General features: G+C 45.4%; 1 long non-coding RNA gene across 3 annotated transcripts in view; it reads left to right on the forward strand.

Annotated features, from left to right (window-relative positions):
- Positions 1-15783, forward strand: part of LOC311583485 — a 157979-nt gene that overhangs the window by 126859 nt on the left and 15337 nt on the right. For all 3 annotated transcript variants that reach the window (XR_014774536.1, XR_014774537.1, XR_014774538.1), the window contains one exon: positions 2001-2090. This is a non-coding gene — a long non-coding RNA (uncharacterized lncRNA). The remainder of the gene's footprint in view (positions 1-2000; positions 2091-15783) is intronic.

Below are 15783 nucleotides of genomic sequence, written 5' to 3' on the forward strand. Positions count from 1 at the left end.
GTTGAGACATGGTATAGAGCACTGAATATGACTCATTAATTAATTTATTTTACTCTTAGTATTGATAAATATAACATTTTCCCCTTCCTTCCTGATGAAATTTGATCAATACTTAAGTTTCTCCCAAGCCTGCTCTCATGCCATCTTACCTAGCCAAAGGCAAGCCCTTTTCAGGGAGCTGCCTCTGTGTAATAGGGTGCATTAGTGCCCCCAGTGTTTTATACTCCCCACTCCCTGGAGGGCTTAGACTTTGTAGTTCCTACCAAAAGAAGGGGAGGGGAGTATTTCTGACCCTTTGATTTGGGCTTTGCCCACGTGGCTGATTTCAGTTCTGCAGACCGATGTTGCTGCTGCCGCCACAAGGTGGGTTAAATAGCAACCTCCCCAAAGGGCCACATTCGAATCTCTCAAACCTGCGACTTTGTTAATTATATAGTAAAAGGGACTCTGCCAAGGAGATTAAACTAAACTGAGGCTCTTGTGTGATTATTCTGGTTTCAGAGTGGGTCCTAAATGAAATCACAAATGCCCTTACAAGAAATAGATGGAGAGAGTTTTGACTGTAGAAGAGCAGTAAACACGGCCAAAGAGGCAGATTGGAGTGAGGCCACCATATACCAAAGAAGGCCCTGCCAGTTTCTGAGCTCAGCCTAGCAAATACATCTTGGACCTCTAGCCTTCAGGACAGTTAGAGAATAAACACATACTGATTCAAGCCACTAGTCTCTGTTGTAATTTGCTATCGCAGGCAGTGATGTTTCTGAGCCACAGCACGATGTTTCAAAACACATACACAGCACAGAATGGTAGCATCCAAGTCATTGGAATACCTACCACCTTAGACATATACCATTTGTTCCTGTTAGCAACATCCAATCCCCTACTTACTAGCTACTCTGAACCGTTCCAAGTTCTTTTTGAGGAGCCCTTGCTGAAGGATATCTGCTGTTTAAGGAGCAGCATCCTAATGATCTTGCCTGTAGTTCCAATCATATTTCAATCATCTATAATACTTAGCGCAGCATAGCTATTGTACTGTATTGTTTGGGCAATAATGACAAGAATAAAAGTCTGAGCATACTCAACAGAGACCCAAGTTGTTCCTGGTGATTTTGGGTGCTTAGCTGAATCTTTAGACAAGGGGCCGGCAGATATGCTTTCCTACTAAGAAGTTTGTTTCCATTGAAGCCAAGCAGTCATCTCAAGGTCACCCAGCCAACACCATCAGCCAAGGTCCTGTAACACCAAATAGCCTGTTTCTTGAGAGCCATTCCACCAAGGACATGGAATTCATAGTGAGGGCAGCGCCCAACCGTTCTGAGTCCTGAATTCATCTCAGTAGCCCTGGGAAACAAGGTGAACGTTTTGTCCCTGCCTCTGGGAGGTGTGGCTAGAGGAGAGCCTAGAAGTCAAGAGACACTCACACTGCCTCTTGGAAGGGGGAGTATGGAATAATGAAAGATAGATGTCTCTCCCTGTTTTCAACTATTCTTGAGGGTGAACTTTCTGTAGTTCAACTAAATTTCTATATTTTTGTCATGTTAGGACAAAAAAATAATAAAAATACTTCAGGATATCCAATGGCTATCATTTCTATTTTTCTGAATTAAATACCTTTGATGCTATGTACCGGAAAAAAAAAGTATCTGATGTGCATCTGCTTGAGATTGAAGCTTGAAGTGAAAGGCATTAGGCAGTTATTTCCCATTTCGAAGAGAGCATCTCTATTGTGATAAAAGGAAGACAGAGGTAACCCAGGCCTTGCTTCCGTTTCTCTAAAGATGTGGAAGAACACCACCCACTTAAATGCCCTGTAAGAATATACTGTGCTATAAGAGATGTGTGATGTGTGCATTTAAAGTAGCTATATTGACATATGGCTCCTGTTTCACATAGTTCACCCATATGAAGTGTATGATTCAGTACCTTTTAGTTCATTCAAATACCTGTGCACTTACTGTCAAAAACTAATTTGGGAACATTTGTGTTTCTTTCAACAGAACTCTCACTGTGTGCAGCAGCACATTCTTGTAACTTCAGCATGCAGGAGGCCAAGGCCCGAAGATCAAGAGTCTGAAACCACTTGAATTGTAAGTTCTAGATTAGATTCAGCTATGCAACATTCCTGCTTCAGAAAACAAGCCACAACTAACATCATCACCACCATCACCATTACCACTACCATCATTACCACTACCACCAAAACACCAACACCAACACCACCAACACCAACACCAACCCCAACACCACCAACACCAACCCCAACACCACCAACACCAACACCACCAACACCAACACCACCAACACCAACACCAACACCAACATCACCAACACCAACCCCAACACCACCAACACCAACACCAACACCAACACCACCAACACCAACACCACCAACACCAACACCAACACCACCAACACCAACCCCAACACCACCAACACCAACCCCAACACCACCAACACCAACACCAACGAACCAATCCTAAGTCCTGTATCGTGAGCAGTCATGTTCTTATACCCCCACACTATCCTAACAAAAATATACTTTGTCTCAAGGTATTTGCCCTTTATGGACATTTCATATAAATGGATCTAATGTTTTCTGGGTCTGCCAATGTTAGAGCATATATTATAACTTCATTTTTTTTAGTTGTCAGAATAGTTGTGTGGATTGACCACCTTTTGCTTCTCATTTGCCACCAACATTGGGGGTGTTTACCCTTTGTGACTATGATAATAGGCTGGGGCTAATATAAGCATATATATCAAGTTTCTGTGTGGGCATAGGCTTTCAACTTTCTGGGTTTTAACATTAAATTTTATTTACTTGTGTTTTGGGGGGGCATGCATGCCATGGTGTTGGGGGTTGGTCTGGTGCTCTGCATTCAAATGCTAAATTACTGGCCCCCAAGATCTGGTCTTTGAAGGTTTATTTGGTTGAAAGTTAATTGGTTAATAAAGTTGCTGAAGCCTGTTGTGGGGCAGAAGAGAAGTAGGCAGAGCTTAGGTTCCAGGGCTTGGGATCAGATGGGGACCACAAGGCAGGGAGGAGGAGGGAGAAGGAGAAGAATCCGGAGAGAAGGAAGTCACTGCGAGGCAGTAAGGACCATGAGCACGTGACCACGACGGCTGGCTTGATGGAACAGCATCAGCTCAGCCAGGAACAATTACGGCAGGTGACTTGGGGTGTGCAGCTGGGAAATAGCAAAATAGCTTAGAGGGTTGGTATCTGTCCAGTTACTGCACTTTAAGGCTTTTATACATCCAAGAGGGCTCTGTCTTGATCATTTGTGAACTAGCTGGGGTAAAGATGCCCTCTAAAGTCTACTATCAATCCCACAACACCATGGGATACATGGGGAGGTCAGAGGGAAGCTCTTAGGAACCAGCTTTTTCTTTCTATCATGTGGGTCCTGGGGGATCAAACTCATGTTGTCAAGCCTAGTGACCCACTGAGCCATTCTGCTGGCCTTCAGGTTTCTTAAATGTGTGCATGTGGGAATATAACAGATTGGACTGCATACAACACTGAGCTTATATTTTTGAGAAACTTTCAGACTATTTTTTAATACATTCATCTAAAAGAAATCCATGATAGGCAGAAGAGGGGTGCCTGAAGAGAGGAAGAGGGTGAGAGGTTCAGGGTGGTGAGGCCCCAGGAACTGCAATGAATGCTCAGCCAAAGCAGCCGGTCCCAGACCGACTGCTGTCGTGGGAACAGATCCAGGTTAATCCGTGGAAGTGCAACAAAGCACAAAGCGTGTTGTTATGTTTTGCCAGGTTCAAGAAATGACCCAGAGTCAGATGTTTTGATTACGATGAAGATGGTACAGGAAGTTCATTTTTGACCTTGGGACTAGATTAAGAGACCAACACACTGTTTGCTAGCCTAGGCTGGGAACGGTGGGGCGGGCGGGGGGCCAGGGGTGGGGGGGCAGAGGCAGGAGCTCATCACCAAGGCAGAGTAGGAAGCCTGGCTGGGTCATGGTTTCTGACCACTTTTGCCCTTTCATCTGCTTAAGCTAGTTACACTGTCACTTTGAGCTCTGGCTCTGATTCCCCTGGAAAGGCTCTGTCCAGATGTTCATGTATTTAGCAAATGCACTTTTCTGATGCTTTGGCACGGTTGCTTTCAGATGGGGATGGATATTTGATGCTGTTGGCTGCTGAGAACATGTACACTCAAATGAACAGCAAAGTCTGTGACTCAGATTCCCTGTATCTCTAATTCTTTTTGTAATACAGCGGATATATCGTTCTAAGACGAGCTGAGCCCAGGGGAAGCGGTGCTGTTTTCCCTGTGGCCTCCTCTTGTGGGTCATGCAGAAGCTCTTCATGTAGAGAAGGGTGTCTTGTGTCCTTTTCCACATGATAGGATAACGACTTCCATCTTGATTTAGGGATTTGCTTCTCATGTTAAAACCACTCCTTCCATACATAGGCAGAAAACCTCAACCCACTGCGTTTTAGGGCATTGCCCAATACTGTGTGTTTTTTGATCCTCTTTGAGCTAAGCACATCTCAGAGCCTATTTTACATTTTTACAGAGTGCACCGGGGCTAGAGAATGGAAAAGACTTTCTTAAAGGCCACCAGATCAGTGGAGGATGTGCCTCCCACACCTCTCTCGACCTGACTCTCTGGTCTCAGACTTCACCACGCTGGGACTGTGTGAGTTTGTCCGCCATTCTATTTCCATATGTCTGGCTCGGTGCCTGGCACATGATCCTGGAGCCAGTCTGGAGTGTTTTTTTGAATACTGATTCCAACAAGTACTGCTTGTGGAGAGGCTTAGCCACCTCTCTCTTTCTTTGTGAAGTGTAGCCATGATGGCAGCCACCCCAAATGCAGGCAAACTGTGAGAAGTAAATAAATTAGTGCATTTGGAGTGATTAGAATAGTGTCTTTTGTAGACTAAGGGCTCCATGAATGTTCATTGAGTGGGCGGATGAATGCCTAGGTTATAGGATGGTCCTCAGAAGTGGCACAGTGTCCTTCAGTCTATTAGGCTCTATCCTACATGACTGTGGGATACAATCAGGTCTTAAGGCTGGAAGGCTGAGCTAAGAAGGGCAGTCCCACGAAGATAGATGCTTTAGGCAGAGGGCTTTGGGGCATAGTCATTTCTCCCTGGCTATGCCAACATCCCCAGCTGCTCTCCTGAGGATTCGATGGCGATTTGGAAGAACAAGCACAATTTCCATTGCGGTTCTCTGCCATCGGCGATCGCCAGCCTGTGTTCTAGTAGGACCTTGTCTCAACTGTTTCATTCCTGCCAAAGCCTTTGGGTGCCTAATCCCACTTTGTGAAGGTTTCCAAGTCTGTTAGGCTTTGCTCAAGAAGATAGCAGAGTTCTCAGCATCTCAAGGGGAGGCCTGGGCAGACACTGATATGGATCGAGGACACAGGCAGCTTTGCTGATTGTACTTTTAAATGCTGTCATTAGAAGCTCTCCTCTATCCGTAATGGCCTATGGCCTGGCTGTGTTGTGTGGGGATCCTGAGGGCCATCTGAGAGTGTGTGACGATGACATGACCAGCACTCCTGAAAGCTGTCCAAGTGTGACACATGTCCGAATCCTGGCAGGGCAAGGAGTAGGTAAATGCCCACGTTTCTGACATTGTCCTGCCTTTCTGCATCACTTACCCATCCCTCTTCAATTCCAGGATTCAGAGATACTGGGTCAAAAGGGATTCCAAGAAGTCATTGAGCTCTTAGGCAGGATAGTCCAATGAAGGGTGCTGTGAAGAAATGAATGACTCCTTAATGTTGACACTGGTGCCAGCATAACACACAGTGTAGTGAACCTTCGTGACACCCTTGTGTGTTTAATACATAGTATCTACCTGTGATTTCTAAATAAGGCCAGTGAGACAGCTGTGTTGGTAAACGAACCTGTTGTACATTCCTCAATACCTGACTTCAATACCTGAAACTTACAGTAAGAGGGGGAAACTGACTCCTGAAAGTTGTCCCCTGATCTCTCTCTCTGTCTCTGTCTGTCTCTGTCTCTTTCTCTGTCTCTCTCTCTGTCTTTCTGTCTCTGTCTCTGTCTCTCTCTCTCTACACACGCACACACACACACACACACACACACACACACACACACACACACACCCCACTCCACACTACCAATAATAATAAATAAATAAACTATAATAAAATATTGTCAGAATTTCAAATATCAGACTGAACCATAACAGCAGTAACCTTATTTAGGAAACTTGAAAATAGAGATTTCCTGGCTCTAGGGTTTCCGACTCAGATCGTCTGGTATATGTAGGGGTGAGGAATCAGAACTTTTATTCATGTTCTGCCAGGTAATTCTACCAGAGTGCTAGGCTGTAAAGCACTCAAAGTCTCAGTAAGGGCTCCTTGCTGGCTGCACCTCAGCACTGCCCATGGCACTGCTGTGCTTCCAGAAACTAATTCTGTTTATTTAGGTAGAAGGTTCTAGAGAGTCGGGTTTCCCCTCCCTAAGACAGAGTTTCTCTGTGTAGCTCTGGCTGTCCTAGAACTCACTCTGTAGACCAGGCTGGCCTCTAACTCTAAGGGAATCACCTGCCTCTGCCTCCTGAGTGCTGGGATTAAAGGCATACACCACCACCGCCAGCGAGAGTTAGAAATATTAATACTTTTTGTTTTTAAGTTTTTCTACAAGTATATATTATATATTGAGCATATTTCCTGCCATACTCCTTCCTCTTTCTACTCCCTTGTCCTCTTAAACAGTTTGCTTCCACATTCATGTAGATGCACAAGGGGTTTTGTGTATCTTTATAAAATCTAGGAACCACAAAGGAGAGAAAACATAAGAAACATATCTGTCTGAGACTAGTTTAATTCACTTACTATGTCAGTCTCAAGTTGCATGTATTTTTCCTGCAAATGACATGAGTTCATTTTCATTGCCTGAGAATGATTTCACTGTGTATACGAACCACATCTCTTTATCCATTTCTCAGTATCTGCTTTTTGTTATTTGTTTGTTTGTTTTGAGATACAGTCACATGTAGCCCAGGCTGGCCTCAAGCTGACTACGTACCAGAGACTTGACTTGAATTCTTGACCCTTCTGATTGCTGAGATTACAGGTCTGTACCACCACACCCAGCGTCTTCAGCATTACAGGTTGCCAAGGGGAACTAGGTGTAACCATAATAGAGAACCAGAAAAAAAACTGAAAAACCTGGCATTCAGCTATCCCTTTCCTTAGTAAAGGCAGTGATGTAGTCAACACCTGCAGTGCAACAGCCTGACACTAAGCATACTGACTATTACCTGATCCCAGAGACCATTCAACCCAGAAGCTCCCCATCACTTAGTCACTTCAGAGCAGAATATTGCAAAACGCCCTTTAGAACTGACAAGATTTGCTTCCTATGCCGCCTCCATTCCTCCCCCCCCCCCCCGCAACCCAACTTTTTATTTTGCTAAGTTAAGGCACTGAAAACAAAACCCAAACCAACCCCCACTTGTCTGTACCATTCTGTCACTTGTTTTCAATGATAGGGCTGAAGGGATGGCTCAGAGGGAAGAGCACTTGTCCTGCTCACAAAGATCTAGGCTCAGTTTCCAGCACCCACATGGCCTCACAACCATCTGTGACTCAAATTCCAGGGGATCCAACACCCTCTTTCTGGACTTTGAGGACACCAGGCACATATGTGGTACACATACGTATGTGCAAGTAAAACACTCATGCACATGAAATAAAAATAAATCTTTAAATGAAGTTTTTACATTTTTATATGTAGAACAGATCTGAAGTGAAGCCAATGGTAGTTCTTACAGTAGTTTTGGATGAAGAGGAATTTGCTTCAGGGTCCTAATCTTCTTTCATTGTGGACAATTGGGGTTAGCCAGAAGCCAGCTTCCATGCCAAGGCCAAACTTTCACTGGTGAGGTGACTGAGCCCTAGAGGAGGGAATGTGGTTGGCTCTGGCCCCCAGTCAGCAGGGCTGGGAAGAGAACCTATTCTAAGGGTGTCTGCCTGGCACTCCTGTTCTTCCCACCTAACACGTATGGATTAGAGCCACTGGGAACAGCTTCCCAGTCCCCTAACTACAGTCAAGCTTGTTTAGAATGGTCACCATGGTAACCAGCAGGCCAATGGGTCTGTTAGGTGGTCTCATTTCAAGGCAGGCATTGCTGTGCACACCTGTAGACTCTTCATCTCTTGAGAGCTGAGGCAGGAGGATGGTGACTTCAGGGCCTGCCTGGTCCACATAGCAAGGCCTTGCCTAACAGTAAATAAATACATACATAAAATCTAGAACCTCTAGTAACCATGGAATATGGAGTCCCATTGTGTGGGTCTTTGGATGGCAAAGGAGAACTTCAGTTGTAAGATGTAGGAGCATATTACTGCTCTGCCCTGCTAGGGCATTCTACTATGAATGTTAAAAATCTGTGAAGAATTAATTTTCTGATTATCTCCTGCAGAGTCCAAGTATCTTCTCTTACCCTGTTGTTAATTTTAATAAGTCAACAAATTGGCTAATTCTCTTGGAAAGGTTTTCATTGAGGAAATGGGTATTTTACATGATTCCCTTGGACAGGGAAGAAAACAGACCTCCAAATGCATTATCAATAAGTAGGGCATTTGAACCGGGATACAGGAAGTGGACAGGATGTGCTGAGCTCTTGGGTGCAGATGCTGAAGTCAGTATGTGAAGGTGAGGCAGCAATGGCTTTGGCAGAATGCTTGTTTCCTCAGGACCAGTGCAAGACTTTTGAAGGGCAGGCGGAAATCCAACTTGGATCTCCATTCTACCTAAAGTGGTCAAGTTCACTGCTGAGCTGAAGAACAGTCAGGAAACAAACACAGGAAGGGACACATTCCTGAAGGGCGGGGCCATGACCTAGAGTCTCCTAGCACAGGACTGGCCCTTATAGATAGTAACACCTAATTTGTTGAAACCGAAGTGTCTCTTAGGGACCCAAAAGGCATTTCCCTACATTGCAATCAAGTGGAGATCTGGACTAAACCAGGGCAGTTTTGTGGGGGGTGGGGTGTAGAGCCTGGAGTAGTCAGGAGGGACTTGTGTCTGCCACAAAGCCATTGGATAGCTGCCCTGAAAATGGGTCGTGAAGGTGCCCTGGATGGGAAGAAGAAACAGAACAGAAATGTCATCAACCTCATAATTTGGCTGCTTCCCTAGCCGAGCCCTCTCAAACCTATTTCCCGAAGCCAAACTGCAGGTTGCATATCCCAGCTGCAAATCCCTCTGGACACGCGGGCTCCTTTGGGATCCTACCTACCAGAGGTAAAAAAGACAGAATGAATCAGTTTCCTTTAAAGTCATCATCCGACTTCATTTTTGACCTGCTTCCTCATTCTAATTTAGTCAGATAAACCCACATACCTTAAGACTATGCCCTGCACCACAGAGGTGCTGTGACTCATTTAAGCCCCATTGGAAGGAGAGGAGCTCCTAGCTCGGCCAAAGTCCTGCCCCGTAGCACCTCTGTCTCACTAGACTAGAAATGGGGCGGGACACCTCCCCCTGCCTGTCACTGAATGACGGAGGAGGGCGAGAAATCCATGGTCACAGAGGCTGAAGTGTGAACAGAATGTTGAGACCAAAGTCCTTAATTTCGGGTTGAGGCACTGGAACACATGGAAATAAGTGACAGGCTCCAAGTGTCATCAGCCTGTGTCAGAGTTGGGCCTAGAACAGGTACTGACTCCCAAGGGCCTTGTGGAATGGACTCATTTCTCCCTAACTTTAGGCAATAGCCTTATTTTGGAGAAGGGGGAGGGAAAGTGGTCAATTTAGGTGCTAAATGGCACAAGCAATTCATAGGGATTAAGTCGGAAGACCCTTGCTATATGTTGCACGTGTGTGAGAAAGCATGCAGTGACTCTATTAACAGTAATATACGGCAGTGTGTGCCTCTGTGTGTCTCTATGCCTGTGTGGGTAAATATTTAAAATGGGATGAAGGACTCTCGAGGGGTTGGGAGCGGGCGGCGGGGGGCAGGGGGGGGGCTCAACTCCTGGCTCCCAAGCTCCGAACACACCCAGAAGAACCCGCCCTCCACACAAGGTGTGGGCTGAGACGGGAGCACTGCTGCCCTCTGCTGCACTGAGAGGCGAATCTTCTCCGTGCCAGCTTCCCCTTGGCCAGGGTGGGGGTGGGGACTGAGTAAAAAGCTGCACACCAGCTGATAGGTGCTTCTCCAGAGATCCTTCCCCCACCTTTACCGTCCTCAGCTGCAGGTGGTAGAGCAGGAACACCTGGTGCTTGAGGATTCAATCATGAGGAAGGTCGGCCATTGCCCTTGGGCCTCCCCAGGCCAGGTCTGAAGAGACTGAAAGTTCTAGCAATTCTGACTGTTATCTTCCTGGCCTTACTGGGGGGTGGGGGTGGGGGAATTAAAGCTCAGAATATCAGAATGTTTCTTAAAGGCAAAGCCCCCTAATGCCTCCCGCTTAGTTCTCCCCTTTGCAGGCACAGGGACTCAGGAGAATAAGGCAGGGACTGCCTCCCTGAAAGCACTCCCTGCCCTGTGTTTGCAGCGTTTGTTGGCTGCATTCCCACGAGTTGCCTTACATGATCTGTATAAACCTGCATGCTACATAGAACAGCAAGCATTCTTCTTGTTTAATAGAAGAGGAAACCAAGGCCTGGAAGGTTTGTTGCCTTTTGATTGATTTGGGGGTGATTAGCTAAGACAGAGAATGTACCTCCAGCTGGAATGAAATTCATCAGGCTTTAGAAGAAAACAAATTAAACTTCAAAGCAGCGACAAACAGGGCATTCAGTAATGAACCGGGTGATGTGAGGGCAAGGCTTGTAGCAGTGCTGTCCGGCCTCATTCCTAACATCTTGGAGGCCTCAGCGGCGGCGTAGGGCTAACTCCCCAGTTCTACTATACATCAGTTTTTAATGGGGTCACCAGGGAGTTCCGTGGTAGAGAATTATTTAAGTAACATTTTTCCTTACATGATAGAAAGGTTTATGGATTTTTTGGTCTCAAGTTTAAAAGGAGCTATCTTAATATATTAATGTAAACGGTGCCCGTGGAGCTTATGGCCAAACAAGGGGGAAAGACACACAGACAAGCGCTCGGTTGAGGACATAAAGAATGCATACTGTGGTGAGGGCCATGGATTGGAACAGGCACCATGGACTCTAATGGCAGGGCTCTCTCCTGGTCGAGGCTTCAGAGAAACTTCCCTGGACTCTACAGGCTTTGCTGAGTTGGCCTACCATGATACCGAGTCGTCAAGGCTGAGGTAGTGGGAAGGCCCTAGAGAAAGGATGTGTCTTGGGGCAGTCAATGAATCCAGACAACCAAGAGAGCTGAGGCACAGAGGTCAAAACAGGGAGTGGCCCAGGGTGGGGTTAGTGAGGTCGCTTGGCAGAGGTTAATCTTTTAGATTAAAGATACAGCTAGTTACAGGCAAAGTGGAGATTAAAACACTGTCTATGTTTCCAGAATCTTTAATCTCCAATTGCTTTTCTTCTCCCACTCTTTTTTTAAATATTAAATTTATTTGTTTTTAATTTATTCACTTTACATCCTGATTGTAGCTCCCTCCTCATCTCCTTCCAGTCCCACCCCCTTCCTTCTCCCTTCCCTCCTCTCCTAATCCTCAGAAAGGGGGAGCCCTGCCCCCCACCACCATCTGACCCCAGGCATTCTTTCCTTCTGTGGCCTGGCAAGGCCCCCTTCCAGGGGGAAGTGACCAATGAGTGGGCACAGAGTTCATGTCAGAGGTACCCCTGCTCTCCATAGTGTGGGACCCACATGGAGACTGCTGCCTATTGACTATGTCTGAGCAGTGAGTCTAGGTCCTAGGTTCATGCATCAGTCTCTGCAGTCCCCCCTGGGCCCAGATTTGTGGGCTGTGTTGGTCTCCTTGTGGAGCTCCTGTCCCTTCCAGGTGCTTCTGTCCCCCAGCTGTTCCATAAGACTCCCTAAACTCTGCCCCAGAGTTTGTCTGTGAGTCTCAACATCTGCTTCCATCCCCTGCTGGGTGGATTCTTTCAGAGGACCTCAATGGTAGGCTCCCTGCTGTGCTCCCACTCTGTATTCAAACCCTGGTGGTTCAGGACCACAGCTCCTCCCACCCCAGGCTCTGCTCCTGCTGTGCTCCCCACAGGATTCTTCCAGTCTGTAACTCCAGTTAACCTCCCAGGAACTCTTTAAGTGAGGCTTTGTAGACACACACTCTTTAGCAGATGGGGTCAATGAATGAGGCAGCTGATGACACTAGCAAGTGGTGGCGTCTTGACCCACTGAAACATGACTGACCTCCACAGGCTCAAGCCCAGTGCTGGGTGACAGAATGTCCTACCCAGGGACAGTTCTCTGACTTCACTGTCTAATATAGTAGTCTCTAGTCCTACCTAACTTCTGTGACTTGGAAGTGGGAGTGTTCCAGCTAATTTTAAGTTTAACTTACATAGTGTTGTGGCTTGAATGTCGTTGGTCCTCTGTGGGCCCATATGTCTGAACACTTGGTCTCTAGCTGGTGGTTCTGTTTTGGAAAGGTGTGAACCCTTTAAGAGGCGGAGCCTCTGGAGGAAGTATGTCACTAGGGGTAGGCCTGATAGGGGTAGGTTTGACAGATAAGACTCACTTCCTTTCCATTCTCGGCTACCATGTCTTCCCCTCCGGATGGATGTGTGTCTCTTTTCTAAACCCAAATAGCCTTGTCCCTCCTTTAAGAGGTTTCTAGTTGGTTGGTGATGAGAAAAACAACTAGTACACACAGCCATTTGTGGCTAATAGGCAACCATGGTGGGTAGTACAGGCCCAGCCATTTCTTTCCATTGTGGAGTATGGGACCAAGGTTGCCAGGTATTTGCAAGAGAAGCAAAGTCACTGAATTCTATTTGAAATTCTCTAAAAGTACTGGCAACAATTCAAAATTTAAAGACACACGGTGGGTGCTGATGCTGCTGGGAAGACAGAATAGATGATGCATCCTTTCCTATTTCTTCTGCGAAGCACCACACCCCCGTATATACATACATGTGCATATGTATGCATAGGTTTGTAGATGTATATGTAATAGAAGATGATTCTGAGCAGTGGAGAGAAGAAAGCAAGATCTTGAGACCTATTATGGTCTGGATCTTTAATGCCACCTCTGACTCCTATGCCTACAGCCTGGTGTATAGCCTGTAGCACTGTTGGGAGTGGAGGAACCTTTAGGTGGTGGGGTCTAGTACAAGGAAGTTGGCATACTTTTAAGATGATTTAAAGGACTTCAGCTCTTCCCTTCTCTGGCTGCTTTTTTTTTTTTAGCTACCAAACTCATACCAAGGATGAAGAGGTTTGCTTTAACCCACGTGATGAGTCTCTCCATGTGCTTAAAAAGACAAAAACAAAAACAAAAAACAAAAAACAAAAAACTTGCTTCTTTTCAGCCTGATTATCTCAGATGCTTTGTCAAAGCAATAGAAACCTACATAACACAGGACCCCAGATGAGACCCAGTGGTGAGTTCCCCAGGTTCTTTTCTTTTCTTTTCTTTTCTTTTTTGTTGTTTGTTTTTTGTTGTTGTTTTTTCAAGACAGGATTTCTCTGTGTAGCCTTGGCTGTCCTGGACTCACTTTGTAGACCAGGCTGGCCTTGAACTCACAGCAATCTGCCTGCCTCTGCCTCCCGAGTGCTGGAATTAAAGGTATGCGCCACCACACCCGGCCACATATTCCAGGTATGAAACCAAAGAACATTCCAGAAACCCCTGACAGGCTCGGAAAAGCTAAGTCTCAAGAAAAGCTTGCTTTCCCTGGCCAAACACTAGGGAGGGAAAGAGCCTCTCAGAACAAATGGCTTTCAGACAGAATAACTTGACTCTAGTAAAATACTTTGAAAAACCATGTAGTTCCTCTACCACCCTTGCCAATGAAGGCCAGGTTTTAGCCACTGAGGCAGCACCTCAGCTTGAGCCAAGAGGAGAGCTGCAACTTCCTTTCCTGGACTTGTGAGCAATCACCACACCTTTTCTTCTTCCCACATGCGACTCTGCCAGCAGTGGAGACACCTTGAGGGAGCCGTGAGCTTGGGCTCTCATTTCTGCTCACAGTAGTGAGGCTACCCTCTCCTTCCTGCTTGGCTGGTGCTGGAGGGATAATGGAAAGTAAGGACTCTTCAATGGCATCCCCATTGGCAAGATATGTACAAATAATATTGACGACAAAGTGATTACTAGTAATTAACTCAGACGAAGTATAGACAAATGAAATGGTTTTCCAAACAACAACAATTCCAGGAAAGCAGTGAGACAGGGAAGATACTGGGAAAAAAGAAAAATTGCAGGAAGAAGAGAACAGAGAAACAACAATAACTACAAAATAGAACAGGAAACAAAAAGCTAAGATCTATTGAATTTTTTTCAAGACTAAGAATGAAACAAAGATGGCTACTGCCATTGTCCACATCCAATATAGTGTTGGGACCACACAAGTGTCTTAAGACACAAAAAGAAAATAAATGCAGATACAAGAAAGGAAGAAACCATTGTCCTTGGTAGGTAACATGAGTGACTATTTGGAATCTTAAGGAATCTACCAAGCTAGGCCAAATACATGCTGTACCCCAATAAATTAATTAAGCAAGGTCTCAAGAAATCAGATAAATATTAAAGGCTTCTAGCAGTGAATACATAGACACTGCAATGAAAAATGCAAGATACAGTCATTCAAAAGTAGAATACTTGGGTATGAATCTAATAAAACATAGAGAGGACTAAATTCTGAGTGCTGAGGACCACAAAGACCTAATAAACAGAGACAACCATGTCTCTGGATTAGAAACCCCAATGTAGTGAAACTTCACTCCATCCCAAATTGATATATAGGTTTAACATTGCTTTTTTCTTTCTGTTTGTGTACATTCGTACGCGCCTCTCTCTCTCTCTCTCTCTCTCTCTCTCTCTCTCTCTCTCTCTCTCTCTCTCTCTCTCTGTGTGTGTGTGTGTGTGTGTGTGTGTCTCTCTCTGTGTGTGTGTGTGTGTGTGTGTGTGTGTCTGTGTCTGTGTCTGTGTCTGTGTCTGTGTAGTATACATGTATACGTGTACATGTGGAGGCCAGAGGTTGAAGTCAGGATTATTCTTGATGGCTCTTTCATCTTATTCAATGAGACAGGGACCTAGAACTTGCCATGTTCCTGGTGTTGCTGCCTACTTTTCTCTAAGGAATCCCCTGCCTCTGGTTTCTGAGAATGGGCCACCATGCCCATTTGGCATTTACATGGGTTGTAGGGATCCGAACTTCTGTCTTTATATTTGTGTGGTGAGCACTTTAACCTCTGAGCCACCTTACCAGCCCTGCAATGTCTTTTGTGGGCGTACATAAGAATATTCTCAAAATGTACATGGAAAGGCAAAAGAATTCAATTAGCTAAGATAATTTTGGAAAAGAAGAATATCCTATTTCAGTCCATGCAGTGCTGAGATTTACCGTAGCAGTGGTATGAAGATTGCATCTCAGTTATTTTGGCAGAGGAAGAAACACATAGGTCAATGGGGCGGAATAAAAAAACCCTAGAACTAGACCTGCATAAAACGGACCCCACTGATTTCTGGCAAAGGTTCAAGAATAACTCAGCTGGGAACAGAGTCTTTCCAAGAACCACACCCAAGCACCTGGGTAGCAAATGATGATAAAACAACAAAATAAAACCTCACTCTGTCTTACATTTCACACAAAAATTAACCCCAAATCAATCAGGAACTTTACGTGTGAAATATAAAATTGTGAAACTTTTAGAACAAAATACGAGACCTTTAAGACCTAGGTTTAGGCAGGGTTCTTAGACAATGT

The sequence above is a fragment of the Acomys minous genome (assembly GCF_964271855.1).
Source record: "Acomys minous genome assembly, chromosome: 14".
In the NCBI taxonomy this organism is placed as follows: Eukaryota; Metazoa; Chordata; class Mammalia; order Rodentia; family Muridae; genus Acomys; species Acomys minous.